The following is a 15120-nucleotide window of genomic DNA, read 5'->3' as shown; positions in this document are numbered from 1 at the left end:
AGTTTTTTTTACATAAATGTATTTTTAATAATATGTTCTCTTATAAATGCCTGATTTTAAATGTTTATCATAGCTGCGGTGGTGGTGCTGTGGTAGCGTTGTCGCCTCACAGTACGACGTTGTCCTGTTCGATTCTCAGCTAGAGCGTCTTCTGTGTGGAGAGATGCGTGAATGGGCGTACCTTCGTTGAAGGTTGTGTGTCAGGGCCGGCAACTCGGCACGTAAAAATCTACTGCCAATCATTAGCGGACCGGAGTTCCGCTGTGGCGACCCCCTAACTGGGAAAAGCCGAAAGACACAACAAAATATATTAATATTAATGGATTAAATAATCCAGTAAAGAGGGACAGCCTGTTTAAATACCTGAAGTTACATAAAGCTCAAATAGTACTTTTAAAAGAAAAGCGTTTACACAATAAGGATGTTAATAAATTATCATTAAATAATTATTTAATTCTGGCAGGCTCTGGATTTAGATCTAAAATAAGAGGTGCTCTGATTCTGTGGAAGAATTCTCCAGTTATGCCTAATGTAATAGAAACTTATGTTGATAAAAAAAAAATATGTTAAGCACTGTTATAATTGAATGGACTAGGAAGATATATACTTTGGTAAACCCTTATTGGATTCCAGGGGTTGGAACTAAAGATACACAAAATTATCTAGATACTATAGCCTATTATGTGAAGGTGGTGTCATAATAGCAGGTAATTTTAACTGTATCTTATCTGATAAGGACACCACTGCTAATAAGAAACCTAGAATCACATCATCAGCTAAAAACTTATCAAATTTTGTAAACCTTATGAACTTAAAGGATGTACATGGACTAAGAAAGGTAAATTTGCTTAAATACACCCATTATTCTTTCAGTTTTATGCTAGAATGCTTCCTCTATGTCTGTGGTGATGTGTACGAACTAAATGAGGCAAAGTTTTACTTCTACCACCCTGAACAAACTACTGCATCACACCACTGACCGAAAGTGATCAGGCTACACCTATTTAATTGGAACCCTGTGCTCAGCTCTTGCCTATAACCTACTGCTGCAAAGCCTTGTTTCTACAAACCTGAACAAACTGCTGCAGCAGACCATTGACCAAAAGCGAACAAGCTTCATCTATTTACTCAGACCCATGAGCTCAGCTCCTGCCTGCAACCTTCTGTGGTATGTCTTGCAATTGCTGTATAATAAGAAGTGATGTTCTTACCATAACGTTCCATGTTAGTTGTCTTCTTCTCACCTTCTTTCTTGCTGGATAGGTTCGGAGCTGATCCTCGGCTCTGACTCGGCCTATACTATAGCTCAAGAGCTATTTTTACCGGCTCGAGGCAGCCCTATAACCCACAATAACATGCGCTAACTCCCCAGATCTCGTTTGGAAGCTAAGACATAGTATAAATATATTATTATAGTCCTCATTTGCAAGTACGGACTCCCTGCTGGTAATACTGAAGATACGGGGAAACTGTAACATGTTGTATCTCAAGAAATGGAAGGACTCAGAGACCTCAAGTCTGTCCAGGCTAGGGGGCAGCAGGGAGGGACACAAGAAAGAAGGCGAGAAGAAGACAACTAACATGGAACGTTATGGTAAGAATATAACTTCTTAATGTTAAGTTGTCATTCTCGCCTTCATTCTTGCTGGATGGGACAGCGTCCCTAGCACCTTGGTCCTGGGTGGCTCAATGGAACAGACTCCTGAGTACAGTGGAACCAAAGTCAGCTCTATTTCTGGAGCGCTATATCAAGTTTGTAATGGGCAATAAAGGTATGTTGGGAAGCCCATGTAGCTGCTGCACATATGGCATCTAATGGTAACCTTGCTTGAAAGGCTGTTGATGTTGATAGTGCCCTGGTTGAATGAGCCTTAGGCCTAGACGGAAGTTGCCTGTGTCTCAACTCATAGACAAAGGTAATAATAGATGTCAACCATCTGGAGAGAGTAACCTTTGATACTGGAAGCCCTTTCTTTCCTGCAGCATAAGAGAGAAAGAGCTGGTCTGACTTTCTGAGTTGTTTTGTCCTGTCTAGATAATACCGTAGTTGGCGATGAACATCCAGTGAATGTAATTTCTGTTCAGCCCTGTTGGAATAGTCCGGGAAAAAGACAGGCAAGTCAATGGAGTGGTTTAGATTTGGTTCAGAGGACACTTTTGGTAGGAAGGAAGGAAGGATTTGTTCTGAGAGTTAGCCTGTCTTTGTGAAAGACCAAATAAGGGGGACGGACAGACAAGGCTTGAAGTTCTGATACCCTTCTGGCAGATGTTATGGCTACTAAAAACAGAGTTTTCCAAGAAAGAAGCTTGAGGGAGCAAGAGGCTGCAGGTTCAAAGGGAGGCAGAATCAATGAGGTTAGAACCAAATTCAAATCCCATTGTGGGGGCGGATCCTTAATTGGAGGTCTAAGCAAAAAGATGCCCTTGAGAAAGGCTTTACAGAGTTTGTGGGACATAATATTTGCTTCTGAGAGCCCCACATGAAAATTAGCAATGGCCGCTAATTGTACCCTGATAGTGGCTGACGATGACCCTGAATGAAAGAGTTCTGCCAGAAAGTCTAGAACCTTATGAATGGGTGCATGGAAAGGATCTAAGGACCTAGCTTTTGCCCAGAGCAAAAAACGCTTCCATTTACTCGCATACGTCTTCCTAGTATTGGACTTATGGGAAGCCAGAATTATATCACGGACAGGAGGAGAAATAAGGGGAAGCCTGGCTATGGCTGGAAGTGGAGCAACCAAGCTGTGAGGTTGAGGGAATGAACAGACTGATGCAGCTTGCCCGTGAAATGGGTCAACAGATCCAGAAGGGGTTCCAGATGCCAAGGCTGTTCCAGTAGGTAACTGTGCAGGAACGGAAACCATACTTGTCGAGGCCAAAACGGAGCAATGAGGATCATTTTGGATCTCAATGCGGTTGCTTTCTGAATTAATTGCGGGATCAATGGTAAGGGAGGAAAGGCATATAGAAGACCCCGGGGCCAATCGTGAACAAGAGCATCTCTGGGGACATGGCCTGGTAGAGGAAAGAGTATGAAGAAGTCGAGGCACTTGCTGTTTTGAGGAGTTGCAAAAAGATCACAGCAAGGCTGGCCCCACTTCTGAAATATTCTGTCTGCTACCGCTTGATTTAGAGACCACTCGTGAGGCATGAGGATAGTTCTGCTCAATCTGTCCGCTATGACGTTGGACTTCCCGGGGATGTGCGTTGCTATCAGAAACCGTTGAGAGGAAATCGCCCATTGCCAAAGTCTGAGTGCTTCTCGACATAGGGGGTAGGACTTTGTTCCGCCCTGCTTGTTTATGTACCACACCACAGACATATTGTCCGTTTGAATTGCTATAGTCCCTGTGGGAAGAGAGCTCTGAAGGGCTTGCAACGTTAAAAGCACCGCCCTCATCTCCAGGACATTTATGTGCAGGTGGCGTTCTAATTGTTGCCAAGTGCCCTGGACCGTCCTGTCCTGATAGTGCCCCCCCACCCGAACAGGGAGGCATCCGTTGTCACCGTGGCAACTGGGGGGGGACAAAGGGTCTGCCCTGAAAAAGCTGAGGGGAAACCATCCACCAGGAGAAATGATTCTTGCATGATGGGGTTATCAAGATGTTGTGAGTCACTGGGAGCTGTTGAAAGGACCACTGAGAAAACAGCATCCACTGGAGGAGCCTCATGTGGAAGCGGGCTAATGGGAGTAGAAGAATCGCCGCTGCCATGAGGCCTAATGCTTTCAATACTAGCTTGACTTGAACTCTGTTGGACCGAAACAGGGACTAAACATTCCACCTTATGTCTGTCACTCTCTGAGGTGGTAATGTTGCAGACATTTCTGTGGTGTTTAATACGGCGCCTATGAAGTTTATACATTGACAAGGCGACAAGGAGGATTTTGCAAAATTTATAGAAATACCTAGATTGTTGCAAAGTTGAATAGTGTAATCCCTGGCCATTATAAAATGCTGCTTGGTGGTAGCGGAAATAAGCCAGTCGTCTAGATATGGAAACACCTGGAATCCTTTTTGTCTCAGGTGAGCCATGACCACTACCAAGCATTTGGTGAACACCCGGGGGGCTGTGGTGAGACCAAAGGGCAGGGTTCTGAATTGATAATGACTGGCTCCCAGCCGGAAGCGGAGAAACCTCCTGGAGCACCTGTGTATCTTTATATGATAGTACGCGTCCTTGAGGTCTAACGAGCACATCTAGTTGTCTCTGCCCAAAAAGGGTAGAATGGACTGCAGTGTTACCATCCGAAATTTTGTCTTTTGAACAGAGTTGTTCAATCTGCTGAGGTCCAAAATGGGTCTCCAGTCTCCAGTCTTTTTTGGTACCAAAAAGAATCTGGAGTAGATTCCGGATCCTAGCTGATCTGCTGGAACTGCCTGGATGACTCTTTTTTTCTAACAGCTTTTTTATTTCTAGCTGTGCCTGACCCCTTTGTGCGGGTGGTATGTCTGGTAGGGGTCTTGGCGGTTGTACCAGAGGGGAAGTGAAGGGAATTTTGTAACCCTCAGATATGCTCTTCTGTACCCATGTGTCTTGGGAGAGGGATTGCCAGGCTTCCGGGTACAGAGATAATCTTCCCCCGACTGCCTCCGAAGGCGGACAGTTGGGCAGCTTCTCAGGGATGCTGAAAGGGTTGGTCAGGGAAAGATTCCCTGGAACCCTGGTTCTGTGGACCCCCTCTGCCCCTGGGGGCAGCGTCTGTTATTATTCCCCCCTCTGCCTCTGGGGGGAAATTCACCATGTGTGGCAGGCGCGACTCCCTGAGGTTTGCGGAACCACATCTTTCCACCCCTCTGTCCCTTAGGATAAGGTCTAGAAGGTGTGGAAAAATGGACTCCCACGGCAGAGAGAGTCTTACCATCTTGCTCGCATCTGGTGAGGGTATTCTTCACCTGAGGTCCAAACAATTCTGAACCATCAAAGGGGGTGTTGGTGAAGGATGCCTTGAAGGGATCGGCAAAGTTACAGAGTCGCATCCAAGCGTGACGTCTCAACGCAACACCTGTGCCTGCGGCCCTACTCGCTCCATCGGCTGCGTAGGAGATAAGCCGCATGGAGGAGTTAACAATGGAGTTCAGGGTGGCCAGCTGGGAGTTCATCTTGTCCTGATACCCCACAGCAGAAGGATCCTGTACAGTTTCACCCAGTTCTTTGAGCAAATCTCTCTGAAGGTGGGTGAAATGACATAAATAGTTCAGCGATCGCATAGTAAAGGTCGCTGAAGCAAATGTCTGCTTGCCGTACCTGTCCATGGTCCTGGACTCTTTGTTAGGAGGATGAACAGGTACAGAAGGATCAGCCAATTCCTTCTTAGTGGCTGCTGCTACCACCATAGCATCAACTGAAACACCTTTGGTGAGAAAGGATTTGTCCTCTGGTGCAGAAATAAATTTAGAGGGCCTCCTAGGGGTAGGTTCCATTGAATCAGGAGCTGCCCACGCCTTTCTAGCCACTACCTCCATTAGTGGGTCGAAAGGGGGAGACACCCAGGAGGTGGAAGGGCGAGATCCAAAAGCGTCAAGGTAAACTGACTCGTCCTCGGAGGGTTTGAGAGTGGACCAATTTCCCCTCTGTTTTAGAATCTCTAGGATGTCTGAAAAAGAGACATCCTCAGAGGGGGATCTCGAGGAACCCTCCGACTCATCCAAGTCGGTGTCCGACGTGACAGACTCAAGGGAGTCTATGTGCTTCCTCTTGCACTTTCTTTTCCTAGGGGGTTCCCGTGAAACTTCAGGGGAGGCCTCGGAAGAGGAGGAGACACCCAAAGTGGGTACCCTATGCTTTGGATCTCTGCTGTCAGATGCAGGAGGATGGCCAGAGACCATAACAGGCACTGTAGAGGGAGGAGCTGCAGAACTTAACCTTGGAGTGGACACTGGGTCCAGCACGCTCCTCATCACCTCGAAGGCTCCCCTATCAGGTACCAAGGGTAGTCCCGGCTCCAAAGAGACCCAAACCACTCCCGGCACTGACAGAGATGGCTCCGAGAATGATGTCGGGGCTGAACTAACCAGAGCCGAAGCTCCGAGAGGGAGAGCGGGGTCGGACAAGGGTCCGATGCCACTTGCCCCCTCGGAGCCGACAGTGGAGTCCCTGCGCCCGGACCTCTCCACGGATGGAACCAATGAAGAGGTCGGAGCCAACGACACCGGAGCCGAAGGTGGAAGTATCGGCTCCGACGTGGGTAAGGTTACGGTTCCGAACCCGAGAGGTGAATCGGAGAAGGAATCGATAGCGGTACCGAAGAAGCCACAGTCTGGTGAGATGGGCTTTGGAGCATTTGGGCTAGTGCCTGAGATTTTATGAGCCTACTGACCACCCTCTCAATGTCGTGGTCAGAAAGCCTGCATGACCTAGATGAGTGAGTCCTATGACTCCGCTCTGATAGGAGAGGGGATCTCGGAGCGGATCGGATGGATTCTAGTGAGGGGGATCTAGAGCGCTTGCGCGCTGGGGTCGACTCCGATGCAGGTTTCGGAGCGGATACCACTTTGCCCGCCTCGGATCCGATTGGAGCCAATGTCGGAGCCATCTCAATAACGCTAGCCCTCGACTCAGAAGCTGGAGCCGAGGGTTTTGGCGGTTTTTGAAGACTTCCCCGAGCCAGACTTGGACGGGGAGTCATCGGGCTTTAATAAGCCCCTTAAGATGAGCTTATTACAACACTCCTGCAGGACTCTTGAACTAAACCCGTGACAGTCGGAACAAGAGTCCTGCAGGTGTAAAGGCCCTAAGCAGTAGACAACAAGAAGTGTGACCGTCTTTCAGAGACATTTTCTGACAGCACGAGTCACACTTCTTGAATCCCGAGACCTTAGTGTCTTTGGACATAGTCCTAACAACAGCAAACACAGTAATCATAGTCAGTCCACACACACACTCAACTTAAAACTAGACAAAAGTTAAGGGAACTGACTAAACCTGCACACAGACACTGTAAGGGGTGGGGAAAACTAAGGTAAAGCCCATAGGCCCAAAGATAAAAATTAACTAAAGAAGGGAAGAAGGGCTACAAAAGGGCTGTAATGAATAAAACAATTAATAGGGACCTAACAAAGGGTATCTATCTGGAATAATTACCTGAAAAATAGTTCTACAGAAAGAATTCTCTTTACTGACCTGAGCCGGTAAAAAAGGCAACCTCGCAGCGAAGCGGCAAACGAGATCTAGGGAGTTAGCGCATGGTACTGTGGGTTATAGGGCTGCCTCGAGCCGGTAAAAATAGCTCTCGAGCTATAGTATAGGCCGAGTCAGAGCCGAGGATCGGCTCCGAACCCATCCAGCAAGAATGAAGGCGAGAATGACAACTTAACATTCCATATTACCTTTTAATACCTCTAAATGGCTCTCCAGCACATCACCGTGACACATACACTACCCCTTACTGCTTTCCATTTTTCTCTTCTCTTCCTAATATTATCCCTCACCATAGATTTCTACCCCATTGTACTATTTTCTAGTTAACTATTTTTCCTTTAGCCCACCTTATTCCCTGTTGTAGTCTCTGGTCTCTGCTTTTATTTATTCCTAATAACCCCTTTGTTGCTGTGGCATCCTTCCTGCAGTCTACCTAATCTGTACCTTTAATTCTCACATGCAATTGTTCAGTAGTTATTGTAGTTACCATTAAAGCAAAATTTAGCTTGCCCTTACTGATTATTTTTTCTTGACACTTGTGAATTTGTGACTGGGTCGTACATTATCTGCTACACAAAGAAGGTAACTCCTTTACTCTATCTAACTACCACCCCATTGCAATCCTATCACCTTTGTCCAAAATACTTGAAATGTATCCATTCACAACTAATTCATTATATTGTCCATAACACGTTACTGTCTCCAACAACTCCATGGTTTTCCATGATAAGAATTTGAGGTCACAAGATGATGCTGGTTCAAACGGGGGAAGAATTATATGAGATAGCACAAAGTTTAGATTCCAAGGAGAATAAGGAGTTTTCACTGGAGGCCTCATGTGAAAGGTTCCTTTGAGAAAGGCCTTGGACAACTTATGGGACATTATGTTTAGCCCGTCCACTCCGAGATGAAAGTTAGATATAGCAGCCAACTGGACCCGAACTGTAGCAGCTGCAGATCCTTGATTAAAGATCATAGTCAAAAATTCTAAAAGGAACATCAAAGGGGCTTGATAAGGATCAATGTTCTGCTTAGAGGTCCATATGGAAAATCTCTTCCACTTACTAAGATATAATCTTCTGGTGGACGGCTTATGGGAAGACAAGACGATCTGCTTTGTATCATTTGAAAGGTCATGAACCCTGGCTATGAGGGGAACTGGAGCAGCCAAGCTGTGAGCTTCAGTGACTGCAATGAAAGATGAAGGTCCCCCGACGGGTGTGTCAGAAGGTCCGGAACTGTGTCCAGAATCCATGGATCTTCCAATAGATGATGATGAAGAAATGGGAATCAAATCTGCTGAGGCCAATGAGGGGTTATAAGAATGATAGTCCTTCCCAGCAACATTGCTTTCTGTAGAAGTCTGGGTATTAGAGGGATTGGAGGGAATGCATAGAGGAGACCCAGGGGCCAATCATGTACGAGTGCATCTCTCGGGGGTTCTCCTGGAGGGAGAATCAGGGCACAGTAGCTTCTGCATTTCATGTTGATGTGACTGGCAAAAAGATCGCAGCAAGGCTGGCCCCATTTGCAGAAAATCCTGTCCGCAATCTCTTGTTTGAGGGACCACTCATGCGGCAACAAAATTGCTCTGCACAGTTTGTCTGCTATCACGGTGGATTTCCCCAGGATGTGCGTTGCCAACAGAAAGCGCTGGGAGGAGGCAGCCCACTCCCAAACTCTGAGGGTTTCTCGGCAAAGGGGGTAAGACTTAGTCCCGCCTTGCTTGTTCAATTACCAGACTACTGACATATTGTCTGTCTGAACTTCAATCGTTCCTAGAGGAAGGCAGTCCTGAAAGTACTGCAACACCAGAAGTACCACTCTCATCTCCAGAGCACTGATTTGCAGATGTGACTCTTGGTCCATCCATGTGCCTTGGACAGTCTTTCCCTGAACATGCCCCCCCCCCCTATCAGGGAAGTGCCCGTGGTCACAGTGGCTACTGGAGGAGGTAGTACAAAGGGGCGTCCTATGGTTACATGAAGAGACGTCAACCACCACTGGAGAGCTCTCTTGCAAGAGTTTGTAATTAAAATCATATGACTCATTGGAAGTTCCTGATAGGACCATTGAGTGAACAGCAGCCATTGAAGAATCCGCATGTGCATCCTTGCTAATGGTATGGCCAAGATCGATGCAGCCATCAAACCCAACACTTTTAAGACTTCTGCAGCTGGTGCTCTGTCCTTCGACACTAATGAACTGACATGCTGGTGAAGAAGAAGGACCCTCTTGATTGGTAGTCATAGAGTGGTGGTGGAAGTGTCCAACTCTGCCCCTATAAAGGTGATATGCTGCGATGGCGACAAGGCAGATTTTTCTGAGTAGACTGTAATGCCTAAGTGATGGCAGAGTGTCAAAGGGTATTCCCTTGCCTGAATCAGTTGATGCCTGGTGGTGGAGGTAAGGAGCCAATCATCTAGGTATGGAAACACCTGGAATCCTAGATGCCTCAGATGAGCCATGACCACTGCCCTGCATTTGGTGAACACTCTGGGGGCTGTAGTGAAACCAAAGGGCAGGGCTTGAAATTGATAATGATTGGCTCCCAGTCGGAAACGCAGATGATCTCTGGATGGCCTGGCCATTTTTATGTGGTAGTACGCATCCTTGAGATCTATCAAGCACATCCAATTGTCTCTCCCTAAGAAGGGAAATATAGACTGTAGTGTGACCATCCGGAACTTCTATTTCTTCACAAATTGGTTGAGTCTGCTGAGGTCCAAAATAGGTCTCCAGTCCCTTGTTTTCTTTGGAACCAAAAAGAATCTTGAGTAAGTTCCAGATCCTATTTGGTCTGCTGGGACTGGTTGGATGGCTCTTTTTTCTAGCAACTTGCGGACCTCTATAGTTGCTTGTTCCCTGTAACTAGGTGGAATGTCTGGAATTCTCCTTGGGGGTGTAGGTGGAGTGGAGAACAGTATAAAATACCCTCTGGAAATAATACTTTGTACCCAGCTAACATTTGTTATATCTTGCCAGGCATCTGGGTACAAGGATAAGTGACCCCCGACTGCCTCCAGAGCAGGTCAGTGAGGTCTCCTTTCAGGAGCGCTGATGGGGTTGACCAGAGAAGTGATCTCTGTCAACCTGGTATTATAGACCCCCTCTGCTGCGAGGGCGGTGTCTTCCATTGTTATCCCCCTCCTCTGCCCCTAGAGGGGGATTGACCACGTGTGTCCTGAAAGGCTCCTTGGGCTTTTCGGAACCACATTTTCCCTCCCCATTGGCCTTTGGGGTAAGGCCGAGTAGGGGTGGAAAAACAGACTCTGACAGCAGACACAGTCTTTCCCTCCTGCTCACACCTGGTGAGAGTGTCCCTCACTTTGGGCCCAAAGAGAGATGAGCCATCAAAAGGGGTGTTGACAAATGAAGACTTAAAGGGTCCCCTCGAAGGAACACAAGCTCATTCAGGAATGTCTTCTTAGAGCAACTCCTGTACCCGCTGCCCTACTCGTCCCATCAGCTGCATATGATATGAGACGCATGGTCAAGTTCACAATGGAACTAAGGGTAGCAAGCTGGGCGGCAACTTTGTTAGAACCCCTCGCAGCTAGAGTACCCTGAAGAGTATCTCTGAACTCCTTAAGGAGATCTCTTTGCACTCTGGTGAAATGGGTCAAATAGTTCAGGGATCGGAGTGTAAAAGTCACTGAACTAAACATGCATTTCCCATATCGATCCATGATCCTGGACTCTTTGTTAGGAGGATGAATCGACAAGGAAGTCTCAGACATTTCCTTCTTGGTGGCCGCCGCCACCACCATGGCATCAACAGGGACTCCCTTGGACAAAAAGGCTTTATCTACGGGGGCAGAAATGAACTTGTTAGGCCTCCGAGGGACAGGTTCCATGGACTCCGGTGACTCCCATGCCCACCAAGAGACCAGCTGCATGAGCTCATCGAAGGGCGGAGACACCCAAGAAGTGGAAGGTTGAGACACAAAAGCTTTCAGGAGAACTGACTCGTCCTCAGTAGGGCTTTTGGACTGCCAATCACCCCTCTGCCTAAGGATCTCAAGTATCTCCGCAAAGGAGAAATCCTCAGAGGGGGATTATGGGGACCCTTCTGACTTATCCAAGTCAGTGTCAGATGTCAACGACTCCTGTGGAGAGTCCATGTTTCTCCTCTTACACAATCTCTTCCTGGGGGACCTCCTCAGCGGGAGCCTCTGGGGAGGTCTAGAAAGAGCAAGGGGCACTGTGTGGTGGGGCTACCTGAGGCTCAGGGTCTCTACACTTGGCCTGGACGATGGAGGCAGAAGCGGACACAGGCGGTTTGGGGGAAGAAGAGGCCAGACCTGGTGTCGAGGATGTCTTTAGGGACAAGACTCTCTCATGGCTTCAAAAGCATCATGGCTGTGATGAGAAGTAGCCGATGGATCTGAAAGAACCGCTAGTCCCTCCTGCACTGAGGCCATGGGCTCTGAGCCAGAGGTAGGAGCCGAGCTCATCCGAGCCGAGGCCCTGAGAGGCAGAGTCGGCACTGACAAGTTGGTGTGACTATCCTCCCCGGACCCGACAGGAGAGTGTCAGCCCCTAGAGTCCCCGGTCGGTGACAAGGACGTCAGAGTAGATGGAACCGATGACACCAGTGCAGGTCTCGGCTACAAAGGCTCCACGATCAGCAGGTCGGCCCCCTCTGGCTCCGAAGATCAGGTACGGCTCGGAGGAGGAGCAGTCAAATTCAGGGTGGTGGTCTTCAGCTCCGACGCTCGGGATGGAGCCGACAACGATTTAGCAAGGCCTGGTGCACGTAACAGCTTCTGCACCAATCGGTCCATATCCAAATCCGAGAGGCTGACAGAAGACCTAGAGGAGTGCACCGAAGGTGCAGATTGAAGGAGTGGAAATACAGGTCTCTCAGAGACTGGCTCCAGAACTGTGGGCTGGCTCTGAAATGAAGAGACACTCAGCTCCGAGGGCTGTGGAGCCAAAGTCCCAGAATCCTCTACTTTCTTAGACTTTTTCGAGTCTTTAGATGCCTTGGAGTCTGCTGAGGATTTAGAGGACTTGCTGGCCCCATCCTGTTCAGTCAAAGCTTCAGCAAAAGGATGCTTCAGCAAACCTTGATCCACAAGCTTCCTTTTCCTCTCTAAAAGAACCCTTGAAGAAAAGGAATGACAAATACTGCAGGACTCCTGCAAATGCACCTCAACTAGACAATAAACGCACTGAACATGCCCATCAGTAAGAGACATATTTTGCCTGCAGTCTGGACATTTCTTAAATTCAGACTTTGGGTGCTTGTCTTTTTCCTCAGACATCTCAAGAAACTTTAGGCTAAACTGAAGAAACAAACCACACAGCGTAAATACAGCCTAAAAGTTATGTCCCAACTACACTTAGGCTAATGTTAACATGCCTAAATATAAACACACTCTAAACAATGGCCTGAAGAAAAAAAGGGCCAACGCTATGTAAATATGTATATAACTGCACACTATTTATCTATGCTATAAATGCAGTAACTATAGAAATAGCAAAAATGCACTCTAAACAATGGCGCAGAGAAAAAAGGGCCCACTATGTAAATATATATAAAACTGCACACTATCTATCTATCAATGTAATAAGTATAGTAATAGAAAGACACACACTCTACCTAACTAGGCCCAACACGAGGCCACTACAACTATACTGAACTATAAAGCACCAAGGGAAATAAGTCAATAGAACAACTACAGGAGCTAATATATATATATATATATATATATATATATATAAAACACACTCTAAACTAGAATTAGAAAAAAAAAAGGGTAAGAAATAACTTGTGAAAAGTGAATTTTAGATCTAAAAAGGCTTGAGCGAACTGGAACCACTGAGATCCATGCCGCGGCAAACTAGATCTGAGGTAATTCCAGCAGTGCATCATGGGATAAGGGGCTTGGTCTCAAGCTACTGGTAAACCTTGAGCTTTGCTAACGGCTGTGTCGGAGCCGATGGTTCGGTTCCGAACCCATCAGTGAAGAATGAACGGTGAGATTGAACAGCTTCACATTGCCCTATTTGGCATGTACCTCACTAGACACATGCAACAACCGGAAAGTCCACAAAAGTACCTCATGAAGAGGATCTTAGGCCTTAAACATATGTCCTACATGGACAGACTCAAAAAACTCCAGCTATTCTCTGTCTCATATCATCTACTAAGAGGCAATCTCTGCTTGACTTATAAAGCCATGTCTGACCTAGCTGTGTTAGACATGCTACATCTAAAGAAATCCCAATCCCTCCGCACCACATGCTCCAGAGACCTCAACCTCATTACCACAATCAACAGAACCTCCTGGAGGGACAGATTCATAACCCAGAGACTGCCCATGATCTGGAATAGACTTCCTATACATGTCAAGCAGAGCATCTCACTGGCCCTCTTCAACAGAAATCTTGATGAGTGGATGGGAAATAGAAAGTTCACCCCGGGGATCACTGCAGTGGCTCTACTTGATAGAGGCACTGGGAACTAACGTCAGGCGGCACGATGCCAGGGCACTTCTATGGGCTAGACTTGTAAAGGCTCCGGGGCCATTAGCCTAGTACACACCTATGAACTTATAATAAAAATAAAACAGAACTTTCTATCGTTAATCTTGATTTAGACAAAGCTTTTGACACAGTCAATTGGCCTTATTTATTTAAAGCACTTAAAGAATACAACTTCTCAGATGAATTAACAGCATTAATTTCAAAATTTTAGATTGATTACTGCGCTTATGTCAAAATAGGTTCCTGTCTTTCTAATTCCTTTGGACTACAAAAAGGTACTAAAAAAGGTCGCCCACTATCTCCACTATTTTTGCACTAGTAACAGAACCTTTTGCTAGCTTTATTACGTCAAACAAAAAATATGTATGACATCAAAACAAAAGATGATTTGGGACTAAAGATTCAACTCTTTGTGGATGATATTACAGAAAAATCAATAGAACATTATAATTTGTTCTATGAGGCAATTTGAAACTATTTAAAACTTTAAATTTGATCATAATAAAATGAGCATATTATTAATCAATAAGAAATTAAAAAATTCATATAAAAATGCTCTGATTTCAATTTCAATAACTCTCAAATTAAATATATTGGCATTATCATTATGTCTAATAGTAGGAAATGATACAAGTGAATCTTCAACAGGTCGAATCACAAGCTGGAATAAATATTTCTTTACTATGGAAGAATGTTTAATGTTAATTAAGATGGTTGTTGTTGTTGTTGTGTCTTTCGGCTTTTCCCGGTTAGGGGTCGCCACAGCTGAACTCTGGTCTGCTAATGATTGGCAGTAGATTTTTTACGTGCCGAGTTGCCGGCCCTGACGCACAACCTTCAACGAAGGTACGCCCAATCACACGTCTCCACACAGAAGATGCTCTAGCTGAGAATCGAACAGGACAACGTCTTACTGTGAGGCGACAATGCTACCGCCGCACGTAATTTTCCTAAAATATTATTTGTCATACAATCATTAAAACTGTCTCCACCAAAAAGTTAAAAAGATTAAAAAACATTCTACTTAAGTTTCTTTGGCATCCTAATAAACTAAGAATTTCTTTTACTTGCACACAAAAGGTTGGGATAATGGTAGAATAGCATTCCATGATATTCAATTGTAAAAAAATCATTACACTGTGGATAATTTTGTCATATGAATCTAAATGGAAACTAATACATAAGGTAACATTATCTAAAATAAACATTTAACTGTAGAATCTTACTTGATATATTTTCTTCTCTTACCAGTATATAACCGACATTGTCTTTTTACCTATGTTCTATATCTTCTTTTACCTGGAGTGTTTTATTAATTTCTTGTTATATTACTATGCTCAGCATACATGATGAAACCTGTTTTGTGTAGTATGCTGGATGTACTGTAACTGACACTGTCTTTTACCTATGTTCTATATCTTGTTTTACCTGGAGTGTTTTATTAATTTCTTGTTATATCACTATGCTCAGCATACATGATGT

General features: G+C 45.7%; 1 protein-coding gene across 5 annotated transcripts in view; it reads right to left on the bottom strand.

The window, feature by feature from the left end:
- LOC122815212 (voltage-dependent L-type calcium channel subunit alpha-1C-like) overlaps positions 1-15120 on the bottom strand; it is a 2602552-nt gene that overhangs the window by 1385912 nt on the left and 1201520 nt on the right. The gene's annotated exons all lie outside the window — the stretch shown is intronic.

This window comes from Protopterus annectens, chromosome 11.part0, assembly GCF_019279795.1.
Source record: "Protopterus annectens isolate FY-2018-M chromosome 11.part0, PAN1.0, whole genome shotgun sequence".
Lineage (NCBI taxonomy): Eukaryota > Metazoa > Chordata > Ceratodontiformes > Protopteridae > Protopterus > Protopterus annectens.
This window is presented reverse-complemented; position numbering and strand designations above follow the sequence as displayed.